This window comes from Cydia pomonella, chromosome 8, assembly GCF_033807575.1.
Source record: "Cydia pomonella isolate Wapato2018A chromosome 8, ilCydPomo1, whole genome shotgun sequence".
Classification (NCBI taxonomy): Eukaryota; Metazoa; Arthropoda; class Insecta; order Lepidoptera; family Tortricidae; genus Cydia; species Cydia pomonella.
This window is the reverse complement of record NC_084710.1, coordinates 15,278,025-15,292,702: the sequence shown is the minus strand read 5'-3', so window position 1 is coordinate 15,292,702 and position 14,678 is coordinate 15,278,025. Positions and strand designations below refer to the sequence as shown.

At 36.7% G+C, this 14,678-nt stretch overlaps 1 protein-coding gene across 25 annotated transcripts in view; it reads right to left on the bottom strand.

Moving 5' to 3' along the window:
• The window catches only part of LOC133520659 (glutamate-gated chloride channel), a 120,675-nt gene that overhangs the window by 17,511 nt on the left and 88,486 nt on the right, over window positions 1-14,678 (bottom strand). For all 25 annotated transcript variants that reach the window (XM_061855215.1, XM_061855218.1, XM_061855216.1 and 22 more), the window contains exon 2: window positions 1,596-1,682. The gene's annotated coding sequence lies outside the window, so the exon portion shown is untranslated. The remainder of the gene's footprint in view (window positions 1-1,595; window positions 1,683-14,678) is intronic.

Below are 14,678 nucleotides of genomic sequence, written 5' to 3'. Positions count from 1 at the left end.
ACGGGGACTGTGTCATTATAAACGTCATATTTTCATAAAATTAAATATTAACGAGGACATCAATTAATTACATCACACGTTTAGAGGGAGGGTCTAGAAAATGTGACATGTTGTGCCAAACATTCTCCTGATCTTGTTGTTTTTGATGTACAGTTAAATAATAGGTTTTTGCAATATTTTTATTCCCAATCGGTTTTGTGTCCACCTACCTATTATTACCTTAGATAGATAGAATACTCTTTATTGGCACACCTCAGTAAAAAGATACAAGAAAAGAAACAATTGATTAAATGTAGAGGCAGACAACAGGCGGTCTTATCGCTAAAGAGCGATCTCTTCCAACAACCTCTCCTCCGACAACCTTAACCTATTATTTGACAGTAACATCATAAAATTAATACACATTATTGTTTTATTAAAATAATAATACTTAATTCGAATGATTAATTTCATTATAATCAATCGTCACACTAAACAGGAAAGGGTTAGGTACCAAATGTGACCAGGTGTGACAAGGAGAGGGAGGGGTAAAAAAAACATGAAATTCGTGTGACATTAATGGATGACCCCTTGCAACACTTTGAAAATGCCATGCAGCGTTATATTGGTCCGATTCTATACTCGTTTGGAAACCACGGCAAAGTTCGAGTTGATTTGTTTATCAATACCGAGCTAAAACAACTTTGCAGCTAGAAAGTTTAAGTTTCTCGTGTGACTTTATAAAATGGTTTTCAAAAGAGTACTGTCGGATTTTCGCTCCGTATTTTATGTAATTTGCTTAGGACTATAATAAGAGTTGCTTTTTTAAGGACATGACACATCCTTATGACCAATTTTCTGACATCTTGTTGTGGCATAACATGCCGTCTTTTGTCTATGACTAAAGAGAAATTGAAATACTTTGTAGCCACAGTAAGTTTACTGCCATCTTTCGACACATGATTAAAACTTTTAGAACGTCATTTGACTTTGATCCTTAATCTTTCGCTGATATGTGTTAATTTTGTTAAATATCAAAAAGTGGCGCCATCTAATAGATCAAAGGCCAAAGGTATGGCGGCATCGTTTCGAATAATGGCGCCACAACCTTTGGCCTATGCCCGGTCAGTCTGGTAATGACAGTCCAGTGCGAGTTACGTTTTTTTTATATTACGAAAAGGTAAGCATTTGACCACAATCTCACCTGATGGAAAGTGCTGATGCAGACTAGGATGGAACATACTTACCTAAAAGATGTTGATTCACTCTCGATTTAAAAAGATCCAAGTTATACGTGCTACGATCGTAGCCGAAAACGCTTTGTAGCGGTAGCGCACGAACAGGCTGGCACCAAGCAGTGAATGTGCGAGGTAAGGTCTTCAGGGCGCTGTTGCTGTTGCCGTTCTGGTGCGATGCAGTGCGTCCGGGATATTCACGCATGCACGTGTGCACGGGTTCCCGGCTAACATGCGCGCGCGCTACGGCGCCTGCTCAGCTGGACAGCCGCAACAGCCTCCTGGCAGTCTTTATAGACTGGACAGTAACCTAGCTTCTCCTGCATTGGACCAGGATATTCTCGAAGGGTATATGCCTGGGTTAAAATATAAACACAATACCTTTCTGCTGACTGCAGAGTGGTGTCGGCATGTGGAGTGATCAACGCGTCCGCGTAGCTGCCCACCGCCGCACCATCACGATGCTGTCTGAAACAATATAACTACAGTTTCTTACAAAGTATTTAACTATGTACTTATAAGTACATGTTAACATTATTACGACAAAAACTTTTAAAAAGCCTTCAACAATAGGTTAGGTTAGGTTAGGTTAGATGACAAGTTTCTATTAATCGTATCAGTCGATCAGCGCGTAGCCAACGTGCCAATCGATAACGCTCCCTAGCGAACGAAACGCAACTGTCACTGTCGCACTAATATGGAATAGTGATAAAGAGAGATGACTACGATACGCTACAGAGCGTTAACGATTGGCACGTTGGCTACGCGGCCAGGTTTGTTTTGAGAATCAAATATCTATATAGGATCCATCGCATTAAAGCAATACAAAAGTCAGACAATCGTATTTGATATACCTACTCACAAAACGGCAAGGGTGGAAAGCAAGAAGATTGCAATTTTGACGGGAAATATTGTGTTTATGTATATGTATAGTTGCGATACAATCATTTTTCTAATGAAATGTAAGGAATCGAATGGTATCATTATTTTTTCTTTTTTTTTGGAAGTTAAAAACACAAAAAATGTAAAATTTTGAAGTCTTTAATTTTTTTTATTAATTCCATATATTTTTAGTGTCAAATTTATTGTGATAAATTGCTAATTTTCTATCGATTTAACTTGATTTGTGACTACTTGTCTGGCCTAGTGGGTAGAGTCCCTACCTATGAAGCCGATGGTCCCGGATTCAAATCCTGGTAAGTATAGGCATTTATTCGTGTGATGAGCACGGATAGTTGTTCCTGAGTCATTAATGTTTTCTATATACACTCACGATCAAAAAAATCGACTCAAGCAACATTTTTTACTTTTGGTCGTTTTTCCGGAAAGTGGGAAATATTTTAGTAAAACTTTGAATGCAATTTTATTACGAATTTATTCAGCTACAAAAAACAGTAAAAGACAACGATCTCGCTTGCGTAGTTTTTAGGTAATTGCAGTTTTTGTACAAAATGGCATTTTGCATGGTTATGATAAATACCCGAGTTGTGCCCCCTTGAGACCAATAAAAACCGGTGTAACTGGTTATTTCTTATCAGCCGCGACAGCCGCTGCAGCCGAAAGGCGGAAGCGGCCCCTCATATCTTTCACCGGAATCACCTTGGAAAAATGGATACCACCGAAGCTGAAGCCGCCGAAGTCGTCGCCTTGGTGAATCGAGGATTCTCGCAGCGTTCTGTTGCTGAGCAGCTGAATTTAAGCCAGTCTGCTGTCTCCAGAGTTTACTGTCGGTTTCGTCGCAAAGGAGTACCTTGACGCAGTTGGCATCCCGACTGAAGTGACCACCTCTGAGTCCCGATTTAAATCCTATCGAGCACTTGTGGGATTACCTGAAACGAGCGAGTTCAAACCTTACTCGCGATCCCGTTCCGGAGACAATTTTGGCCCTGAAAGAAGCTTTTGTCGAAGAGTGGGAAGCATGCCCCTAGGATACCATCAGGAAGCTGATAAGGTCAATGAATGAAACGCATGGCATGTGTGAAAAAGGTTTTTGGTTGTAACACCAGGTATTAAAGATAAATATAAATTGTTATTCGTTCATGAAAATGCTTTTTTCTTTCGTTGTTAAGGTCATTTTTGCACCCAAATTTAACATGAACTGAAATTTTTCGCCTGAAAAACATGCTGGTCTTGAAAGCTTACACTGTTAGCTCTAAAATGGTACAGTTTCTTTTTTAATCTCATGATTGGTTCCGGAGATATTAAACGATGAAATTAAAAATTAGTTTGAGTCGATTTTTTTGATCGCGAGTGTATTGAAGTATCTATTTATATTATAAAAATCGTTGCCAAAGTACCCACAAGACAAGCCTCATTGGGTTTAGTGTGGGACTTATTTATTTTATTTATTTAAATGTTGTTATAAAACTCTATAGATAAAAATAATAATTATTGTTTCTTCTTGCTTTTTGCTTTTAGTGCATGTTTATGGCTCACATGTAAGCTAATAATGTTAGGTTATGATGAATTTTTCGCTACCGGTTTTTTGTAAACTCGGCTACAATGTGCAACGGCGATGTAGCGTAGCAGCCATGCTACTACGAAATACATGAATTGCATGATATGCAAGCTTACACTACGCTAAAAAATGTGATAAAATAATTTGAATAGTCATAAAACTTATAAAAAACTTTTCTTTCTTTCTTCTTTTAGGTTTATTTCTGGCGATTATTATGTTTGAAATATAAATACCGCCTGACACTCAGCCACAAGGGAAGGTGACTAAAGCGGGAGTTTTATATGGCAGTTTTCATACCATATGACCCATTTTATTGCTTTTAATATTATTATTTTTTACTTTATTGGATTAACTTAACAGAAATCGTACAATATCATGAGAAACATACAATTGCATATCATGGCTTAAAAACTAACACGAGATCCAAAACAAGTGAAAGCATACTTTACAAGTAAGCACAGATGTTACAAATTAATTTAACACCATAAGTATCATAGCTACAGTGAAAAATATCGGAATGCAAATAACTATCTACCTAAACATCACAATATAACAGAGTAATAAACTTTACATTATTAAGATTAAACCTCGCAAATGAAGCAAACTTAAGTCAAAGCTGATGTCATCGGTCAGTCAGAGAGGAGGAGAAAAGAAATTTTTGAAGGAGGAGGAAAGGGGGCTCTTGAGTGCAAATAGAAAGATTTTCGATACCGTAAAATGTGCTACTTTGTTCCCGACTGGGTAATTGTGCTCCAAGAGTTTTTAGATATGAAAACTATATCACAACCCAATCTCAGTGATGATATTAGGGTTGGCCTTTTTTTAAATCGGCATTAATATCGACATAGCGAGTGAACAAACCATAATTTTGGAGTAAATTAGTTTAATTTTATGGTACATAAGAAGAAAACATCAGGATTATATAAGTCAAATGTTAATCAAGAACCATCTGTACGAGTACAAATATCATTAGTTCAGTTAAATTATTCCTGATCATAAAGAGACTTATGAATATAGGTACAAATAGGCTTATTTTACGAGTATCGGGGTAAAATAGGTTCAACGGTACCATTTAGAGATGGCGCCGATTGCGACCTTCAGGTATTGTTTCATGACATACCCAACTGAATATGTCAGCAATCCTTTATTACTATTTCGTTAATTCTATAACGCTAAACGTTATAATCAGGACGGTTGAGGTACATATGAATTTTTACTCATTGTCATTTTAATAATACTACGTTTTCCTTTCAATATTGAGGTTGGCTATGCCTTCGAAGTTACTGAATTGATGCTGAGGCACAGTAATTGAGAGCAGGATGCCGGAAAACAATAAAAAACGCCATACAACGACCTCAATGACCACGACTACTCTGACAAGAGAATATGATTAAGAAGAAGAAGTTGAGTAATTGTATCCTCCAGTGCTCTCCAAATTCAAAGATAGGTAGGCACTTCGTTGATGAAAAAGGGTTATGCTAAGTCCATTTGCCAAGTTTTACGTTATGTATAGAGCGGTCATATAACATATATGATATATATAATATATATGTCTGTGCCAAGAGTGCGAAGTCATACCTAGTTAGGTCTATAGAAACATTTGTGAAACGAAAACCTTAAGGAAACAAATTTTATAGATACCTATTTAAAAAAAAAATCTCATAAATATTCTACAAACCAAACACCCTTTTGTCCGTGTTTGTTAAAGAACCCAAAATTATTTGAATATGGAACGTAGCTGTCGTACAGTTATGTTTCAATTTACGGTTAATTCGCGTAGCTAGTATAAATGTGGACGCGTTGGGTTATATTTCAGCATTACACCCCCCTTTTTCATCAACTCTCTCCCGGGCTTAATTAAGTCAACAACGGCTTCCCATTTCTGCAATTCTTTCGCGGATGTGTTTTTGTTTTGCTCCACATTGCCGTTTACTGCAGGGCACTTAACAATGCCCATGGGCACGATTCTCCATTGTTTTTATCAGTTTGGTGACATTTTTAATTCTTTGTCTTACCGGCAAAGTGCAATTTGTCTCGTCTAAACTTGCCATAATTATCATAATGTTAGCCAGGTCATTGTTTACTTTTACCTTCCCTTATAATAAAACAGTAAATACAGGTTGTGTAAAATTGTATTAATTGCTTACGCTTAATAATACACACTCTGTAACTAATTCAGCAATAAGTAAATAAATGACTAGATTTTGTAGTACAATGTACAATTGCACATAAGTGCCTACTATTGCCATTTGCATTCAGTAGAGCAGTTAATGATTTATTACCGAGATAGGAGGTACGTATTTTCTGAAATATATCTATTACCAATGTCCAGACCCCATTAAAAAAAAAACATGTAATAATTTGTTTTTTTATGAAAACCATTTTCAGGGCCCCTATAAAACATGAAGCCTATTTACATCCTATCGGCTATGGATTTGTTCTTGAATATGTTTTTACCATGTAGAAATTGTTGAATTATATATATAGTCCTCCTCATCGTTTTCGATGACGGCGACCCCAAATAAACACATTATGGACGTTGTCTAGCGTGAGCCCTGTAATGTTAAATGATACTTAGAACTGGTTTGATAATATTTTAATAGCGATAGTAACGTAAAACATTAATCATTGGGCACACAGTTGATGACAGATGGAAAACGCGGAAGAGCTCGAACTGCGTTCGTTAAGGATGCGTTCCATGTCATCCTTCCTTTTCAGCGATATCTAGCAGGCGTGACCACTAACCGCCCACTGCGAGTACTTCGAGGTTGAGGAGCTGTCAGTAGCGGCTGTGGTTCTGGACCCGCCACGGGAAGTGTGGGTTTTGCTGGTGATATAGGTGACGGCTGTCCTACAGAGACTGGTGACTGGTCTATAGGTGACGGTTGTCCGACAGGGTCTGGATCTTCTGTTCCTGGCACTGGATCTTTTGTGGCCAGCTCTGTAGAATTTTCTGTCGGTTTTAAGTGCCAGGAGTTCCTTTTATAAATTGCACCATCATCAGTCTCTACTTTGTAGGCTCGGTGACCTTCTTCTGTCACTACTTTTGCTGGGACCCAGTTTCGATGACCTTTTCGTAGCATCACGTTTTCATTAGTAACAAACTCTTTATTTTCCTTTTTTCCTCTGTCTGCATATTTCTTTTCGTCTTCTTTAATTTTTTGTAATTGTTTAGTAACATTTCTTATTATTTTTGGTGTAAAGAGTTTAATGTTTGTAGGGAGTAAGGTTTTAGTCCTTCTATTAAACATCCTTTGTGCTGGTGACCCGAGGTCCAGTCGGGGTGTGTTCCTGTGATGCAGTAACGCTAATTGTATGTCTGTGTTGTCTTCCATACATTTTTTCATCAAGTTTTTAGCTTCTTGAACATAGCGTTCTGCTAATCCATTGGAGCGCGGAAAATGTGGACTTGATATTCTGTGTTCGAAGTTCCATTCCTTTCTGAATTGTCTAAACTCTTGGCAGTCATATTGTTTACCACCATCAGTCAATAGTATGTCTGGAATTCCAAATGTTGCAAACCAAGATTTCAGATTATCAATTATGTCAAAGCTGGTAACTCCTTTCAGTTCTTTAAGGTCAAAAAATCCTGAGTAGCCATCTGCTATCAATATATAGTCTTTGCCTTTCAAATGAAATAAATCCGTTGCCACAAGACTCCAGGGGCGTTCTGGTGCTGTTTGTACAACAATAGGCTCCATTGGATTATCTTTTTGTACTTTTGCACATGCTGTACAAGATTTTGTGTAATTTACTAAATCTGTAGTCATACCTGGCCAAAATACGTTGTCTCGGGCGAGACTTATAGTGCCTTGAATACCTTTGTGACCCAGGTGGCATTGTTTCATCACTAGTGGTACCATTGATATGGGTACTAGTAGTCCAAATTACAAGTGGTGTAAAGCAGCCGGCCTATGATGGTTTTGTCATTATATCATTAATCATTTAATGCTTGGATTGGCGATTATCTGATAAGTGACTTAATTCGGTATAAAGTCGCGAGGGTAACCTATAATTGACTAATGATAGCGCGACATATTTTGAGGTTTTGAAAAATGAATTTTAAACTCTATGCCTTAAGGCGTATTTTAAAGAATAGATGATTAAATCACATTCTACCACTTATCTTCATATGACATTAACAGTTAAAAATTATCCATGGTTTGTGCTTTTGAAAAATAAATTGTAAACAAGTATACTTAAAGCGTATTTTAATGAATAGTTGTTTAAATGACATATTACCACTTATCCACATTTGACATTGATAGTTAAAAGTTATCCATGATTTAAGAGTTTGCAAAATAGATTCTTATTGTGTTTAATTAAGACGTCTTTTAATAAATAGTTGGCTTAATGATAAGTTGTGTCTACAATTCATACATAGCAAATGGGGAATCATTGCTCGCTTAGATTTGAAGGCACGTTTTAAGGTTTGAAAGACAGGCAAATGTAGTGAAGCGTGTAAGGTGTTCAAAATTAAGCGTGTAGATCATTTCCAACATTTCACACGATGAGTTACTTTTGGTACGGACTGTGCCTATTGAGTGAAATTAACGTAAGGCGGTCTTCACACTGGCGTTCCACCGCATTCCATTGCGATGTGGATGATTTAGTATACGGCAGAGTTCGCTATAGTTTTCCTTCAATAGTTTTTCGCCCGGAACTGAGAACTCGCGGTTTGCCAAAAATTATGTATAGCGATTGCATTTGTTGCACCTACTTACTCGGAAAATGATAAACTCTGGTACAGCAACTTGGTCAGTAGAAAAAAGGCGGTAAATTTTTAAAAATATAGGCGCAAAGGGTCTCCCATATAAAATTTAAACTTTGCGCCTTTTTCTACTGCCAAACTGGGTGTGTTTGAGTATAGTTTCAAGTCACCATAGAGATTTAAAAAGACCGTATCTGTGGTAAACGGTTACGTTTCTTGTCAAATGACTATATTATCTAATTTTGAATTCGTTTATCTTGCTAATTATGTAAAATGGTACATTTAAAAACAATATCAAAAACGTGTAAGCCGGGCTTTTTCATTTGATACCGCCGACCATACTTTCTTGCAAACAAGTTGACTAGAATAGCAATAAGACCCCTCACAAATAGCTTTTGGGTTTCTAGGCTCTTATATAGCTCCAGAACCACTTGATTGAGCCTGCTCATAATTTAATTTAAATTAGTACAAAACTAAAGTTATTGCATAACAAGCTATCCTCTGAGAGCTCTTAAAAAAAAAAATGTCGAGACCTGCCAATAGCCAGTCGTGTGTTCCAAGTTGAATGTATGATTTTTTGTCATATTATTTGGTCCCAACATGGTTCGAAAGTTAGAGGGAGGGACTCTTCTTTTTTCTTTCTTATATCTATTATAATATTATCTTTTTCTAAAAATGGTCATGAAAGACCCATATTTGTTTTAAAAGACCTATCTAATGACAGCCCATACCGTAAGTTAAACACTACGGTTTAACTAACTCACGTTATTTTTGACACTTGTGCGACATGTTTCGGAGAACCTATTAGGTCTTCATTTTCAATCATGTCTAGTTCATGTGAGCATTCACGCTAGTCATATTTCTTTTTTGCTAAAGTTAGACTCACAACCGTTTAAATTCGATCCCATGCCGTGCTTATTGTTAGCTTGGCTCAGTTAACTATGAACTGCAACATCCTATGTATACCTTATATTTCGTAAATGAATGACTTATGACGTCACAAAGTTTATGACTTCCCCTCCCTCTAGTCACATTTTCTTGACCCCTTCTCTCCCCCTTAATGTGTGATCTAATTAATGGATGACCTCTTGGGGCTAGTCCGGTTTCCTCAGAATGTTTTCAGGAAGGTAGTGTTAATGAATAAAATAATACTAGGCGAAATATTTATTTATTAATAGGGCACGCTTCTCTGCATGTAATGCATCCCTCGAGCAGCGCCCCCTTCCATTTCCGCTTCAGGTTCGCCTTTTATTGGAAGATTTCTGGAAAAAAGAAAAACCTATTATACCTATAAAGTAAAATAATCAAAAAAACTTTTTACAAACCGACTTCAAAAAGGATAAAATAAAATATTATACTTTTTTAAGTATATGCATTACCAACTAATATGTTTGAAGTCGGTGCCTTATCGTCAGTTTATATTAAAATTTCTGATCACAATATCATATTGTTGCATTAAAACTACTTTGATTAAGCTAATCGCAAGATATAAGGTAATTGCAGCAAAAACAATTAGAAGTCTCACAAGTTATTTTCTCAACACATTATGACGTTAAGATTTTATAATTAAGTGAATAGTTAAAAAAATATTCATATTGTCCATTTCTGCCTGAAACACAAGGAATCCTAGTTAAGGTATTTGTAAACCACTTTTCTCTAATAACAATTCTTAGTCTTTAAGAGCAACCAACGTAGGTACAATACTTTTTCAATGGATGTGGTAGGCAGCTGCCCCCAGTCTCCCATTTAAAAAAATCCATGTACATGGGTATGTGTTCGGTCACCGCAGAGAAAATTTGAGGAGTGGAGCCCTAAACATGGTAGGTAAACCTAAATTTAATTTATTCATAAAGTGTCCAATGTCCATGCAATTTTGCAGATACATCACGTAAAACTAACAGGTGACTTGCATGGAACGACTCTGGGTATCTATGTACCTAATCGCGGAAAACGTCAAACATTTCACAAATATTTATACTTAAAATATTATAACAACGGTTATATGTATATGTAATCTCTTAATATTTTAGAAATTACAAAATAGTATTTGACTACCTATTTGTATCCGATTTAGCAGAATGAATGATAGATGAGTTGTAACAAAACGTACTAATCCCGATTCAAAGTAATCCCCATTGGTGTTGTCAGGGATTACTTTGGCGATCTTACGGTTTACAAGAAAATATCGATTCTGTCCATCCATTCGATTTATTCTAAAATTTCTAATTATGATTTTGCAGTTATTACATACCAACTGAACGTTTAGCGAATGAATTCCTTTTCTGTTTAGAAACTGTACGCCATGCGGTAAAGGTTATGGAAATATTTTTACTTGGGTGCAGTCTACTGTGCCTAAAATGTTAGCAACCCCATATGCCTCCTGAACACCTCTCATTTTCTGGGAAGACTATCCAAGTGTCCTTGAGTCTGTAAACAATCCAACACTTTCATGATTTGGTACTTTAGCTACACGTAGCATTGAATAATACTTACATAAATACATATGTAAGAGTGGTAAAGAAGTTGCATTTATTAACAAAAATAAGGTATGATTCTGCATTGAAATATTTAGGTAGAAACACTTCAAATACAAATACCACAAAAATCCACATTCAAGCCTCATTTGTACTTCATGGTCCCTAAAAAACTACGTAAGAAAATAAATATAAATATTTTGTTACTGACTGCGTCTTTTTGCCTTCATATGTCTCACTGCACATCCATACTCGTGTTTTTTTACCTTCTTATCTCCGGTGTCAGTGGTATTCTGTACCAAAATGGACATACCTTCTATTCACCACAATTACAAATTGATCCAAGTACCGGCTGACGGTAGACTGAGCAATGGACAAGCCATGGTCTTGTCCAGTTCCCCGTTAGTAACTACCGTCAGCCAATAGGTGCAGTGATGTTAAAACCTAAAACAAAGACTTGTAAGTAGGTATATCATTATGAAATAATGATTATGATCAAGGTGGTAAAGGTAACGGGAATGATTTGAGGAATAGTGCAACATTATATCTTTACTTTAAGATGTGCCGGCAATCCATCGCCATGTTGAGGCTTGAGGTCAGCGTCAAGTTCAGCACACATAGAGTGCTAATTCTTTCCGCACCCTATATATGCGCCAAACCTCCTCGTCGGGCTTATCAAACGGGTTGCATGCATCCCTTATGGCCCGGCGTTGAAGTTTTCTGTCTTGTTTTTCTTCGATAGCAGCAGCTGCCAAGAAGAAATGATATCTTGCCATCCCTGAAAAATGTATTGATAATGTTATATGTAAATAAATGAGTTTGATTGTATATATAATGAAAAACACAGATACTTACTGATATTTAACTCCAAAAATTTGTATTTTGCACCATTTATATAGCACAAGAGCACTTATCGTGACCCAGTGAGCACTAGGATAAAATAATCAAAGTCTAGCCGTCAAAACTCGACTATATATTTAATTATTCAACAAACGTTGCCATTTACCGTCTATCGCTGTCAAAAGTAGACAAAACGGTATAAATGCTATAAAACGATATAAATCTAGACAAGTGTCATTTATATCATTTAACTTATCCACTTATCAACTAAGTTTAAGTCAGAAATTTAGACAAATGACAAATTATCCACCGACCATGTTATGCAGTAAATCATTTAACATCTATCGCTGTCAAAAGTGGAAAAGACGTCAAATCAATAAAAACTGGATAAAATGTTAGTTATATTATCATTTATACAGCCATATCATTTATAAAATCGACCATAATAGCCCTGCTGGGATGTGTTCTAGCACCCACACTCTTCGCAATATATTTTTCAGTGGTCATGAGAGATGCACTGCAGTATTGTGGTAACCGTATTCAGCTATATGTCAAAACTGAGAAGGGTGTGTTTGACATTTCGAGGTTTAGAGCGAAGTCCAAAGTTCAAAGGATCTCCATTTTGGAGATTCTTTACGCTGATGACATATGCCTCATGTCCGACAGCATGGCGCATCTCCAAGGCTACGTTGACGCACTACATCACTCATGTCAACAATTTGGTCTCGTTATTACCTAGTGCTTCCAAGACTCAAATTCTCAAGTAACCGCCAAGAGGAGGAGAGGCTGACGCTGAATCTAGATGGGACTCTGGATGAGGTCTCACACTTTAAATATCTTGGGAGCACTATCCGGCGTGATAACACCCTGGCCTCGGAGATACCTTCACGTATCGACTCACAGATCGCGTCTGGAGGTCCCATGATCTCAAGCTCGAGACAAAAATTAGTGTCTACAGGGCGCTAATCATCCCTGTCCTTTTATATGGAGCAGAGACATGGTGCCTCTACAAAACAGACATAAAGAAACTAGACACTTACCACCTGAGGTGTCTTCGGTCTATATCAGGATCAAGTTGTTGAATTACGATATAAATCGCATTACATTACAAGCACACGCTTGCTCTGTTGCACGGTGATATGTGTCATAATTTCATAGAAGTTTGACGTTTAAAATAACCCGCGCACTGTCTGGGCTATCAAAATCGCTGCCAACTTATCTTGGTTTGACTCTACAAGCGATTAAATTTCAAACTTAACAATGTAAAATAGATGAGCCCAATAAAGAAACCGATGTCGTCTGTCCTCGGGAAGATTATGCTAATAGAGGATTCGCCGAGCCGTCGAGTTCAGTTTCGACAAGAAAAACATTGTCTCTGTATTTCTCAGGCCCTGTAATTCCCATTGCTGCTTGACGCAAAACAGAAAATTCTGTGGGGCAGGTCGTCCAAGTCGGCTAACCCGCTATACAAAAGTCAAAAATGTTTCTCGTCAAAAAATAATATTTTTCCTAATCAGAATTTCAACGGATCCCTACTATTTTTTTGTATACCTTTACTCACGAACATGCGAACCAGTTTGGCACTCAAAGCGGCCGGTTACTAATCAGAAGATAAATGTTATACTGGTTCCTTTACAATGAACTATCGATGGCACTCGGCAAGTTATGAGAATACAGATCTCGACTGTAACAAGATAACTTATTACGACAAGAAAAAATTCCCCGCGTTTTAAATATTCTTTTTTCCTATTTACGGCTAAAGCCTCGGAAATGCTAATTAAGGTAAACAGTCTCCCTTTGTAGTATATTATTAAAAGGCACGTAAGGACAAAATCTAGAAGTTGTTCTAAGATTTTTTTACCAACCTTTGTTTAACATGCACACCTAGTTATTGACTTTAGACCACAGTTATTGACTTTTTAACTTGGTGGTTATTTATATCTTGTAATAAGTATGAATTGGTGAAAACCACAACATGCTGACCAAAAACCGCAATTTGTTTAATTGGGCTATAATTTTACGTTTCTCCCGCTTTCATAGGCTTAATTATTCACTATTATCCACGTTAAATTATTCAGAATATGGGCAATTAAGGGATTCGTTTAGTTTTGTAAATTGGTACAATCAAGGGCATTTATTCGTGTGATGAGCATGGATATTTGTTCCTGAGTCATGGGTGTTTTCTATGTATTTAAATATTTATATATTATATATATCGTTGTCTAAGTACCCTCAACACAAGCCTTATTGAGCGTACTGTGGGACTTAGTCAATTTGTGTAATAATGTCTTATAATATTTTGATACAGGAGGCAAACGAGCAGACGGACGGACGGAGCGATTACCGCCGTGCATGGAAACCTTATCCCATGGAATTGGTACATTTTACCTAACATCAAATGAGGTAGTTCTGTTTTATTAATATGTTGGTAGGTTTGAATTAAAATAAATTAAAATTTTTGTTTGGCTCAAAATAATGATGTACCCTAGATAAGTAATAGATAAATAATGTTTTAATTAGATAAATAATAATATGTGTAATCCCATTAGTTGTGAAGTGTTGACATGTAAAATACTTACATTTTATCAATAAATATTTGATTGATTGATTGATTGATTAGTAGTGATGAAATGGTATCAACAAATACAAGTTTTCCATCTCAAAATCTGTTGAGATCATTGAAAAGTACATGAAAATTTATAAAATTTTAGGACTTTTTTCCACCAAAAATCTGGAGTTACGGCAATATTCACTATGCATACTTTTAAGAAGAACAAATTTGCAATTAATTGATTGTTTCGTAGTAAGCCAAACAGTTCATAAGACACGGCTTCTCAAAGGTTTGTAAAATTTTGAACTAACTGTAACTTAAAAAAGGTTGTACCAGCAGCTGTGGTTGCAGGAAAGCAGGACTCAAATGCTCAGCTGTCTGCAACTACAGCAATGGTCAATCGTGCGACGAGGACCGGAGATGTGTGCTG